Here is a 13,865-nt window from a genome sequence, read left to right on the forward strand (position 1 = left end):
TGGCCCATAAAACAGAGTGGTTCCAAATGGGAAATATAGATTAATGACAACCTCTAAGCCTTCAACTTTCTAACAAGATAATTTGACATCGTCTCTCTTAAATCCTATCGTAATGTTTGGTTAAATGAAACTATTAAGTATTAATAGTATTATTAGCTCCATATTTCATATTAGTAATCTGAGGCTTAAAAATGTTGGTCAACTTGTCCAAGCTTACACAGAGAGCAAGTGCTAGAGCTCAGGATTAAAACAGTGGTTTAACTCTGGTGGATACTCCTAATCACTAGGCTTTGTACCTTTTTGCAAATCATTTCATCTTTCTAATCCTTGTTCCCTCATCAATAATGGGAAAATATTCATTTAGATTATCTCAGAATTTCATGCTAACATTTTGATGGTTACAAATGCCATATATTCAATGACCATATGGAGCAGTTAGTTTTGTGGAGGCCTTGCAATGATATGCCCTTGCTTACAAGGTAGGTGTGTAGGTGGATTTACAAACAAAGTTCATTTCTGCCAGAATACCAACTTGAAATGTTCACCCCCATGAGGATAGTACGTACAAACTGACAGCCAAAAACACTAAATCATGAAGTAGAGGTTTTAAAAATCTCATATCCGTTTCTTGAAATAGAAAATACTGACCCTCTGAAAATTTAATTTATCTAAACATATCTAAAATCTCATTGATGTTTGATTTTATTAGAGATAGCAGTAACCTACAAGACTAGAATTCTACCAAGGTTTTGATATTTATTTGGTGATTTTTAACATTAAAGATTTTGATCAAATTAACTTTGTGTTAAGCACTTTCATTTTTCTGTCTCTCATCTTAGCTCTTTTACAATTCTATATAAAGTTTTGAGGTGCGGGGTAGGGAGAAAGGTCAAAAATAAGGAAATATTCCTGCATAGTATGGTCAGTCAAGAGTAAGTACTCGTTTTTCATTGTTCCAAAGCTGATACCAAATGTGTTGAATTCCGTAGAGAAAACAACTGCATAAAAGCAAGGGCTATTATATCTCTAAGCACATAGTTTACCTTATAAATGTGAGCACACATATATTTGCCATCCTACGGGAATGAATGAGAATAAGTACACTAGGGAATTTTGTTTCATTTCAGCAGAAAACTAGAATATTGCAATGTATTACAATTATTCATTGCAGAAATAAGAGTCTCTAAATAAGACTAGTAATGCATATAGTCTTTACTTTCAGCACTGAAGAAAATGTTTCCACTATGCATATTCTTTGACAAATGTTGCCAAAAGTTTCGATTATTTGTATCACATACACTAAAGTTGGTGAATGGAGATTTTAGAAACACTGACTAGAGGAGTTCACACATTGCTCTTTAAATAAATTCTGTATGTACGTATCCATTCTATAAAATTCTCTACCTAAACATGCTTGCAGAGAACCTCAGACTTTCTTTTTTAATACTTCATTGTTTCTTTTATGTTTAAATCCCATGAAGCTGTATCATCATTTCTGTCATTCCTAGGGTATCAATCGGAATTGCACATTCAAAATTGTTAAGTTGCATAAAGTAAGGACAGTCATGTTCCCTGTTGTTTACCCAATATGAACATGTACAATCTTGCAGATGAAAGTAAATACAATGTAATGTTCAGTAATGTTTGATAATATGTGATTCTCAGATTGGCAATACTAGTGATTCAGTACATTTTTTGCCAACAGAAAATAAATTGTCCTTGAGAAGGAAAAATAAAAATGAAGGAATTTAGCCCTGTCTTCTATCAGCCTATGAGTTTGAAAAAGAAGAAAAGAGATATTAGCATTAGTAATAGTATGCAAAATGTAATGAGGGCTTATTAAATACTAAGGCTTACGCTAAGACTTTATGTGCATACTAACATTTGCACCTTGTAACAACCCAGTAAGTTATTGTCTTATTTAGAAAAATAATTTTACCCTCCCTAACCCCCCAAAAACCTGAAGTAAATTAGGCAACTTATCCAAGGTTGCATGTCTTTTAACCAAAGAGTTGTAATTCAAATTAAAATCTGTTCTTAATATGTTTTATTTTAGTTAATAACCATGCATGAGAATTTAATAAGCAATTTAATTAACTACTAAGTGTTTAGAACCATGCTGGGAGCTACAGTGAGCACAAAAATGTAATAGATCCTAGTTATTGCTCTTTGATCATGATATAGTTATTTTAAAATATTTAATGATATGCTAATATGACTAAGTTTAAAACTGAGTGATAAATTAATAAGTATTATATAACTTTTAAAAAATAGTATACACAGCATAGCGACTTATTAAATGAGAACAGAGTCATAAATGGCCTTATAGAAGTCTCATGTTAAAAATGTATTAGCAGTATGTTAGAAGAAACAGAAAAATTTTAAACTGCATATCCTCCTCATTTCAGTGTTGGCAATCATCTAAACACAGGATGCATCTAAATGAATAATCACTTCTCTAGTCAATTAATAGAATATATCTAATAAACAAGCATTCTTCTGCATATCCTCCTCATTTCAGTGTTGGCAATCATCTGAACACAGGATACATTTAAATGAATAATAACTTCTCTAGTCAATTAACATATCTAATAAACAAGCATTCTTCTGATCCAGATATGTTAGAGTATCTCATCTACCATCTACTTTCTGTCCCAAAGCAAGGCTACATTATTAGGGAAGACCACATGTAGGTGCCTGCAAACTATCTGTAATTAATTTAACTGTTGTTTTCTTAATTCAGTATGGCGTGTCAAAATGTTTAGTAATGGAATCCAGGGTTTATGTGAGGATAATGACAATAGCAAAGTGTCTAGAACAGAAATTTGGCTGAGGGATGGAAGCTCTGTGAAGAAATAGGTCCCCCCGATTTAGCACCTTTCTTAAAAAGAATAAAAATAAGCAAATAAATTAATTTAAAAACTTTTTTAAAAGGAGAGCAGAATAGCTTAAAGACTATGATAAAATAACATATTAAAAGAGGAAGTGTAAAAAACAAAACTGGCCGGATGCAGTGGCTCACGCTTGTATTCTCAGCACTTTGAGAGGCTGAAGCTGGTGGATCACGTGAGGTCAGGAGTTCAAGACCATCCTGCCCAACATGGCGATACCCTTTCTCTGCTAAAAATACAAAAATTTAGCCAGGCATGGTGGTGGGTGCCTGCAATCCCAGCTACTCAGGAGGCTGAGGCAGGAGAATTGCTTGAACTTGGGAGGCTGAGGTTGCAGTGGGCCGAGATCACACCATTGCTCTCCAGCCTGGGTGACAGAGGAAGACTCTGTCTAAAACAAAACAAAACAAAAAACTATGTGATACATAGAGGAGGGAGTGAAATTCTATGTCTGTGATTGGAGCATAGGAAAGTAAGGTATGGAAGATACACATGATAGAATACTTTGCAGAACATAGATGCAGAAATCTAATGTGCACAAAATAGGCATCTATCTAAAAAGACAATGATGATTAAAACAATAAACAAAAAGAGGTTTAAAACAGAAAGCACCCTATAAAACACAAATACGTGAAGAGAAAGCAACATGCACTTATTTCTTATATGCTTACCAACTATATGTCAGGCATGGTTTTAAGGTGTCTGATACATTGGTTGGGGGTAGGGGAGTGAATGAAACAAAATGAAACAAAGCTCCCTGCCCTCATTAATAGTACAATGTGTCTGAGAAGAGACAGATTATAAACAATAAACAAACAACTAATTAGTGATAAATGTTATTTTAAAATTAAATAGGGTAAAGAGATGGTGAGCATACTAGGAGGAGCTTACTTAAAATTAAATTGTGTTATTGGGAGTGGAGGCAGGGCAAGATGGCTAAATAGAAGACTTCACCAGTCATCCTCACTGTAGGAACACCACATTGAACACAACACCTTCTTAAGAACCAAAAATCAGGTGAGCAGTCATAATAACTGTTGCCGCTCTATCGTGGGGGAAAGCAATACAAGCAGAACTCAGCCAGCAGCCACGGAGGGAACATGTAGGCCAGCACTAGTCAGAGGGAAATTGCCCATCCCTGAAGTTGGAACTCTGATTTCAGCAAGCCTCACCACCATGGGCTACAGTGCTCTGGGGTTCTAAATAAAATTGAAACGCAATCTAGACCACAAGGACTGCGATTCCTGGGCAAGTCCTCCTGCGGTACTGGCCTTGGAACCAACGAACTAGTGAGACACCAGCTGGCTCAACCAAGGGAGGGATAGCACCACCTCTCCCCAGTCACAGGCGCCACAGCTCATGGCTCCAGCAGAGACCCTTCTCTGCATGAGAAGAGGAAAGGGCGGAGTAAAGAGGACTTTGTCTTGAAACTTGGATAATGGCTTAGCCACAGTAGGATAGGAAACTGGGTAAAGTCCTGAGACCCCCATTTCTAGACCATAGCTCTCAGATGACATTTCAAGACACGCTCTGGACCATAAGGGAACCTATTGCCTTGAGAGGAAGAACTCAGTACATCTGAAATGTACACTTGAGTGTCCTGTGTTTTTTCAGGCAAGCCTATACTCCAGCTTTTTCCCCTGTTCCATCTTTAATTCTCTTAAATGTCCCCTAATCTCTCTCCACATTTTCTTCTCTGGTATGTTGAGAGGACGTTGCCACTGATGGAAAAAAAACTTTGAAAAACTGTTTTTGGAGCTTAGAAAACTTTCGTAAAAGTCTCATTTTAAGTTAGGCTTGACACTGATTTAGTTCATGGGGATAAAAAATACCAATTAAATTCAAATGTGAGTTGAGTTGAAGGGGCATAAAATGTTGTTAAAGCTGTAGGGCACAAGTTTATTTAGGTAGTAAATTTTCTTGGAGTGGGTTAAGAACATTATCACAAATTTTGTTCCCAACTGAAATAAAAGAAATTTTAAAAACAACTTAACACAAATAAATTTTGGAGGGTGTTTATTGATAATCTGGTAGAACAGTAGTGTTCAACAGACAAATAATGCAAAGCACATTTATAATTAAGTATGCTAATGATCACACAGAAATAGGTAAAATAATTTTATTAATACACATTATTTAACTCAATTTAACTAAAATATCATTTCAACATGTAATATAGAATATCATTGAGGGTTTTTTTTACTTTTTTGTACAAAGTTTTAAAAGTCCAATGCGTTTTTTACACTAACATTACATCTAAATTTGAGCTATGCGACCTTTAAAATGTTGGACAGTCACATGTGGCTATGAGGCAGCATAGTTCTAGAGAAGCGATACTGGAGGTAAAATAGTTATCAGGGGATTAAAAGTGGTAGAGAATAGGAGGTAGTTAGTTATTTCAAAATTGAGAGAATATGGCCAGGTGTGGTAGCTCATGTTTGTAATCCCTGTGCTTTGAGAGGCCAAGGCAGGATGACCACTTAAAGTCAGGCATTCAAGTGGTCATGCACAGCAACATAGCCTGGGCAACATAGTGAGACCCCATCTGTACAAATTAAAAATTAGCCATGCATTGTGGTGCATGCTTGTAATCCCAGCTACCCGGAAGACTCAGCTGATAGGATCGTTTGAGCCCAGGAGTTTGAGGCTGCAGTGAGCTATGATTGTGCTGCTGCCCTGCAGCCTCAGTGATAGAACAAGACCCTGTCTCAAAAAAATAAAATAAAATAAATTGAGATAACTTATTTAATTATCTTACATAGATACTTACATAGATACTAATGATAATTATAACTCTGATATTAGAGGAGCAAACTTCTCTCCAGCTTCATTGAGGTGAGGTTGACAGAAATTCTATATAATTAAAGGGTCCAATGCCAAGATTTGTCATACATATATATTCTGAAATGATTACCACAATCAAGCTAATGTCATATCCATCATTTCACAGATACCCTTTGAGAGACAGCAAGGGCGTAAGAGAGAGAGAGAGAGAGAGACAGTGTGTGTTTGTATGTGTGTGTGTGTGTGGTCAGAACATTTAAGATCTACTCTTAGCAAATTTCAAGTATACATTACATTGTTAACTACAGTGAGCATGCTGTAAATTAGAGCTGCAGAACTTATTCACTCTGCATAACTGAAACTTTGTACCCTTTCAGCAACATCTATTTTCCATACCCCCACCCCCAACCCTGTCCCTGGTAACCATTATTCAACTCTCTATGAGTTTGATTCTTTAAGATTCCACAATTAAGCGATATCATGCATTAGTTGTCTTTCTGTGTCAGGTTTATTTCAGCCAGCATCATGGCCCTCAGGTTTGTCCATGTAGTGTCATATGTCAGGATTTCCCTCTTTTAATAGGCTGAATAATATTATTGTAATAGTCAACACAGAATTGAATACCTAGTAAACCATCCTTGAATATTGAGTGCAAAATAAAAACATTTTCACGGAGAAAGAAATTTAAAGAGAAAGATGTTGAAAGAATATTTATAACGGATGTTCACTAACTTCTAAAGAAAACTGGAAACAAGAAATATGAAAATGTTCCTGGAAATCCAATATGCAAAAAGCAAACATGAACAATGAAGTTGTCAAACTTGTAAGTGAAATATAAACACTGTCTGTATAACAAAAAACCTTTTACTACTAGTATCATCTATTTTTAAATGTAATTAAAGTTTAAAGGAACATGAACATAAAGAGAAAAAAATAAAAGCAATACAAATAATAAGATGGTAAAAACAAATTAAAATATAAACATAGTAGTTATAATAAATTCACACATATGAAAACACATTAGTTAAAACAATATTAATTGGATTAAAAGCAAATAATTTAAGTGTATATTTTTTAGAAGTACCTAAAACCTATAGACATATAAAGTTTAAAATACTAGGATTAAAAAGATGTACAACATAATTAGAAATGTTGATTAAAAGAATATCTATATTACCTTGCAGCTAATTGAAGAAAATAGAATTTCTCAAGCACATATGAAAAATTAAAAGTAAAAATATGGATGAATACAAAGCTGTAAGTCTGATAAATGGAAAATATATAAATATTATGTAACATTTTCCTTGATCATATAGCAACGTGGTTTTTAGTCAAAATGAAAAAATAAATGAAAAGTCTACAATTGGAAATTTAAAAATATGTGAACTCTTGGGCCAAAGAAAAAATTACGATGTATATTATAAAATACATAGCATTTAATCATAAAAATTCTTCATATCACAACTTTTGAAAGGCAGTGAAACTGTTACTTTAGGGGAATGTACATGCTTAAGTTCTTATAATGAAGGAAAATTACAATTAAAATTTTAATTGTTCAATTTATGTTTAAAAAATCAACCGGAAAATCCCACAGAATGTAGAAAGGACATAGAAAATTTAACAACAAAATTGATGAAATGGAAAACAGGCACAAATAGAGGTTCAATACCACCAAATTAGTTCTTAGAAAACATTAAGCGAACAGGAAAAGAACGTTAAACAAGACTAGGAATACAGAGTTATACTATAAACACTTCAGATACTTTAAATGATAAGAGAAAACATCAATATAATGCCATTAAACACAAAAACAGATGACATATATAATTTCATAGAAACATAACTTTCTAAAAGTAAATTTTGAAAAAGTAGAAATAGAATTGTCTTCAAAAATTAAAGAAATCAGCAGTTTAAATACAAAAAGAAAAACCAAGTTTATGTTTTTCCATAGCAGAACAATTCTATTTGTCCACAGAAGAAAAGAAATCAGAAGAAAAACCAGGTCAATTTTTAAAACAAATTGTGTCGTGCTAAAATACATATAACATAAAATTTACTATCTTAACCATATTTAAGTGTACAATTTGGTGGCATTTTCTAAATTCATATTGTTGTACAATCATCATCACCATCCATCTCCAGAACTCTTAATCCTTCAAAACCCAAGCTCTATGCTCATTAAACAATAATCCCCCATTTTCTGCTTCTGCAGTCCCTGGGAACTACCAACCTACTTTCTGTATGATTTTGACTACTAATTACCACAGGTACTTAATAAGTGGAATCATAAAGTATTTGTCTTTTGTGATTGGCTTATTTTACACAGCATAATATCCTCAAGGTTCATCCAAGTCATGACATGCTTCAGAATTTCTTTCCTTTTAAAGGCAGAATAATAGTCTATCATATGTATATCGCAAATTTTGCTTATCCACTCATCATTTGAGTTGCTTCCACATTTTAGCTGTTGTAAACAATGTTGCTATGAACATAGGTGTACAAATATTTCATAGTCACCCAGTTTTCAGTATTTGCAAATATATACCTAGAGGTAAAATTGTTGGATTACATGGTAATTGTATTTCTAGCTTTGGGAGAAACTGCATATTATTTTCCACAGCTGCTATACCATTTTGCATTTCCACTAACAGTGTGCAAGGTATCCACATCCTCACCAAAACTTATTATTCTGTGCTTTAGTGATGGTAGTCCTCCTAAGAGAATACGAGGTGGAGTCTCAAGGTAGGTGTGAGTTGCATTTCCCTAATGATCAGTGATGCTGAATGTTTTTCATGTGTTTATTCACCATATGTATACCTTCTGTGGAGAAATGTCAAATCAAGTCCTTTGCTCTTCTTTGAATTAAGTTGTTTGTTTTGTTGCTGAGATTTCCATGTTCTTTATTGTGGATATTAATCCCTTATTGCATATATAACTTGCAAATATTGTTTTCCCACTCAGTGGATTGCCATTTTCCTCTGTTAGTTGTGTCTGTTGACATTCAAAATTTTATTATTATTATTATTATTATTATACTTTAAGTTCTAGGGTACATGTGCATAACATGCAGGTTTGTTACATATGTATACTTGTGCCATGTTGGTATGCTGCTCCCATCAACTCGTCAGCACCCATCAACTCGTCATTTTCATCAGGTATAACTCCCAATGCCATCCCTCCCCACTCCCCTCTCCCCATAATAGGCCCCGGTGTGTGATGTTCCCCTTCCCGAGTCCAAGTGATCTCATTGTTCTATTCCCACCTATGAGTGAGAACATGCGGTATTTGGTTTTCTGTTCTTGCGATAGTTTGCTGAGAATGATGGTTTCTGGCTGCATCCATGTCCCTACAAAGGACACAAACTCATCCCTTTTTATGGCTGCATAGTATTCCATGGTGTATATGTGCCACATTTTCTTAATCCAGTCTGTCACTGATGGACATTTGGGTTGATTCCAAGTCTTTGCTATTGTGAATAGTGCCGCAATAAACATACGTGTGCATGTGTCTTTATAGCAGCATGATTTATAATCCTTTGGGTATATACCCAGTAATGGGATGGCTGGGTCATATGGTATTTCTAGTTCTAGATCCTTGAGGAATTGCCATACTGTTTTCCACAATGGTTGAACTAGTTTACAATCCCACCAACAGTGTAAAAGTGTTCCTATTTCTCCACATCCTCTCCAGGACCTGTTGTTTCCTGACTTTTTAATGATTGCCATTCTAACTGGTGTGAGATGGTATCTCATTGTGGTTTTGATTTGCATTTCTCTGATGGCGAGTGATGATGAGCATTTTTTCATGTGTCTGTTGGCTGTATGAATGTCTTCTTTTGAGAAATGTCTGTTCATATCCTTTGCCCACTTTTGGATGGGGTTGTTTGTTTTTTTCTTGTATATTTGTTTGAGTTCTTTGTAGGTTCTGGATATTAGCCCTTTGTCAGATGAGTAGATTGCAAAAATTTTCCGCCATTCTGTAGGTTGCCTGTTCACTCTGATGGTAGTTTCTTTTGCTGTGCAGAAGCTCTTTAGTTTAATTAGATCCCATTTGTCAATTTTGGCTTTTGCTGCCGTTGCTTTTGGTGTTTTAGACATGAAGTCCTTGCCCATTCCTATGTCCTGAATGGTATTACCTAGGTTTTCTTCTAGGATTTTTATGGTATTAGGTCTAACATTTAAGTCTCTAATCCATCTTGAATTAATTTTCTTATAAGGAGTAAGGAAAGGATCCAGTTTCAGCTTTCTACTTATGGATAGCCAATTTTCCCAGCACCATTTATTAAATAGGGAATCCTTTCCCCATTTCTTGTTTTTCTCAGGTTTGTCAAAGATCAGATAGCTGTAGATGTGTGGTATTATTTCGGAGGACTCTGTTCAGTTCCATTGGTCTATATCTCTGTTTTGGTACCAGTACCATGCTGTATTGGTTACTATAGCCTTGTAGTATAGTTTGAAGTCAGGTAGCGCGATTCCTCCAGCTAGCAGGCTCTGAAATTGAGGCAATAATTAATAGCCTACCAACCAAAAAAAAGTCCAGGACCAGATGGATTCACAGCTGAATTCTACCAGAGGTACAAGGAGAAGCTGGTACCATTCCTTCTGAAACTATTCCAATCAATAGAAAAAGAGGGAATCCTCCCTAACTCATTTTATGAGGCCAACATCATCCTGATACCAAAGCCTGGCAGAGACACAACAAAAAAAGAGAATTTTAGACCAACATCCCTGATGAACATCGATGCAAAAATCCTCAATAAAATACTGGCAAACCGAATCCAGCAGCACATCTAAAAGCTTATCCACCATGATCAAGTGGGCTTCATACCTGGGATGCAAGGCTCATTCAACATATGCAAATCAATAAACATAATCCAGCATATAAACAGAACCAAAGACAAAAACCACATGATTATCTCAATAGATGCAGAAAAGGCCTTTGACAAAATTCAACAGCCCTTCATGCTAAAAACACTCAATAAATTCAGTATTGATGGAACGTACCTCAAAATAATAAGAGCTATTTATGACAAACCCACAGCCAATATCATACTGAATGGGCAAAAACTGGAAAAACTCCCTTTGAAAACTGGCACAAGACAGGGATGCCCTCTCTCACCACTCCTATTCAACACAGTGTTGGAAGTTTTGGCTAGGGCAATCAGGCAAGAGAAAGAAATAAAGCGTATTCGGTTAGGAAAAGAAGAAGTCAAATTGTCCCTGTTTGCAGATGACATGATTGTATATTTAGAAAACCCCACTGTCTCAGCCCAAAATCTCCTTAAGCTGATAAGCAACTTCAGCAAAGTCTCAGGATACAAAATTAATGTGCAAAAATCACAAGCATTCTTATACACCAGTAACAGACAGAGAGCCAAATCAGGAATGAACTTCCATTCACAATTGCTTCAAAGAGAATAAAATACCTAGGAATCCAACTTACAAGGGATGTAAAGGACCTCTTCAAGGAGAACTACAAACCACTGCTCAGTGAAATAAAAGAGGATACAAATAAATGGAAGAACATACCATGCTCATGGATAGGAAGAATCAATATTGTGAAAATGGCCATACTGCCCAAGGTAATTTATAGATTCAATGCCATCCCTATCAAGCTACCAATGACTTTCTTCACAGAATTGGAAAAAACTGCTTTAAAGTTCATATGGAACCAAAAAAGAGCCCGCATTGCCAAGACAATCCTAAGTCAAAAGGACACTCAAATTTTTAAAAATTTCACAAAGTCCAATTTAACTATTTTTTTTTTCTTTTGTTACCTCTGTTTGTGGTGTATATCTAAGTAATCATTACTAAATCCAATGTTGTGAAAGTTTTGCCATAGGTTTTCTTCTAATAGTATTCTAGTTTTAGAACTTACATGTAAGTCATAAATTAATTCTGAATTAATTTCTGTACATGGTTTTACATAAGGGTACAACTTCATTCTTTTGCATGCAGATATCCAGTCTTTTCATCATCATTAAGACAATTGCTTTAAAGTGTTTGTTTAGTAGGTATGCCATCAGTTGTTTCTCAGGGATAGTTTTGATTGTTTTACTTTTTTGATGAAAAGACTGGGCCAATTAACCTCTTGCATGCCTTGTAATTTTTTGCTGAAAACTGGATAGTTGAATCTAATAATATGGAGGTTCTGGAAATCAGATTCTCATACTTCCCCAGGTATATTTTTTGATTTTTTAAAAATTGTCATAGCCTGAGAATTTGTGAAAATCAAGTTGAAGTGTATATTTAATATCTTCTCAGGTGTTTTCTGAGCCTGTGTTTTTCATTGGGAATGTGTAGTAATTATTTAATTCCCCACATATATGTGGAAGATTTGGAATGTCCTAGTCTTCAATGGACAGTTTCCAAAAGGAGAAAAAGATAAAAATCTAACAGGGAAAGACATCTTGTACTCTGAATACACTGGGCTTTTGGGGCTTGTGTAATAATGAGGGAGATACAGCAACAATGGACAGCACATCTTTGCACCTCTGTGGTCAGAATCAGCAATCGGATCACACTTCCTCAGTATTTGGAGGACAGGGTCCCTTTTGTCCATCCCTGCTCCTATCCTGGAGCAGCTGTGTGCAAGCTGCTCCATGCATATATATGCAGTTGTCTGCTATGGGGCTGAGTCATAGGAAATAGGTGGCTGGTACTGTGCTAAGAGCTGAGATTGGCCAGACTTGGTGGCTCACACCTGTAATACCAGCACTTTGGGAGGCTAAGGCAGGCAGGTCTCCTGAGGTCAGGAGTTCAAGACTAGCCTAGCCAACATGCTGAAACTCCATCTCTACTAAAAATAGAAAAAAAATTAGCTGGGTGTGGTGGTGGGTGCTTGAAATTCTAGCTACTCGGGAGTCTGAGGCAGGAGAATCACTTCAACTGGGAGGCAGAGGTTGCAGTGAGCTGAGATCATGCTATTGCACTCCAGCCTGGGCAACAAGAGGGAAACTCCATCTCAAAAAGAAAAAAAAAAAAAAAGAACTGAAATTGAACAAAATTAATCACAATTTACTGTTCAAGACTTTGCATGGAAATTGTTAGTCTTCAATTAACTCCAGAGTTTCAATGTAGTTATATCAGATAGTTTCCAGTGTAATTATTGTCTAGATGGGAAGAGAAGATTGGGTGTTTCCTACACTGCCATCTTCCCAGAATTCTAGTCTCAGATATTTTGTTTTACAGACTAGGTCCACCGATATTTTAAGAAATAAATAGTTCCAAATTTATGTAAGCTTTTGGAAAGAAAATGAGAAAATCTCCAAATTTATTTCATAATCAATATATTATTAATTCTGGAACTAGACAATGACAAGAAATAAAAATTACAATCAAATATCACTGAGGCACATAGATGTAAAAGCAATTATCAAAATATTAGAAGTCAAGATGAACATTAAAAACAAGGTAAGTTTACTGCAGAATGCAAGGATGGTTTTAGTAAATACATCAATAAGATTTACTATGTTAATAAACTGAGAGAAAAAATATAATCATCTTATAGGTATTGAATAAACATTTGACAGATTTCATGTCCTTTCATAATTAAAACTATCAGTAAACCAGACCAAGATGGAAATTTCTTTACCTTGATAATAGGTATATGTGGTATGATAAAAAACATTTCTGGAAGCAGATTCTGACACGTCATAAAATAGATAAAACATAAGGATATTATTGTGCTTTGTAAAATAAACTAGTCACAAAAAATAAATACTATGTTATTCTACCTATGTATGGTACCCATCACAGTAAAGTTTGCAGAGACGAAAAGTAAAATGTTGGATTTTAGAGGCTGGGAGGGGGAGTAATGCTCAGTTGTTAATGCATGTCAAGTTTCAGTTTTGCAAGATAAAAAGAGTTCTGGGGATTGGTTATACAACATATTGTAGTTAACACCACTGAACTTTATACTTAAAAATGGTTAAGATAGCAAGTTTTATTTTATGCATCACACTCACACACACACACACAAACACACACAGGTGTGTATACACACAGAGGTCTCCTTGATTTATGATGGAGCTATGTCCCAATAAATCCATTACAAATCAAAATATCTTAAGTCAAAAATATATTTAATACTCCAGTAAATCCATCATAAAGTTGGAAATTATAAGTTGAATCATCATAAGTCAGGGACTGTCTCTATATGAAATACATATAGTCTTTGTCCCAGGTTTCT

The sequence above is a fragment of the Rhinopithecus roxellana genome, chromosome 3 (genome assembly GCF_007565055.1).
Source record: "Rhinopithecus roxellana isolate Shanxi Qingling chromosome 3, ASM756505v1, whole genome shotgun sequence".
NCBI lineage: Eukaryota > Metazoa > Chordata > Mammalia > Primates > Cercopithecidae > Rhinopithecus > Rhinopithecus roxellana.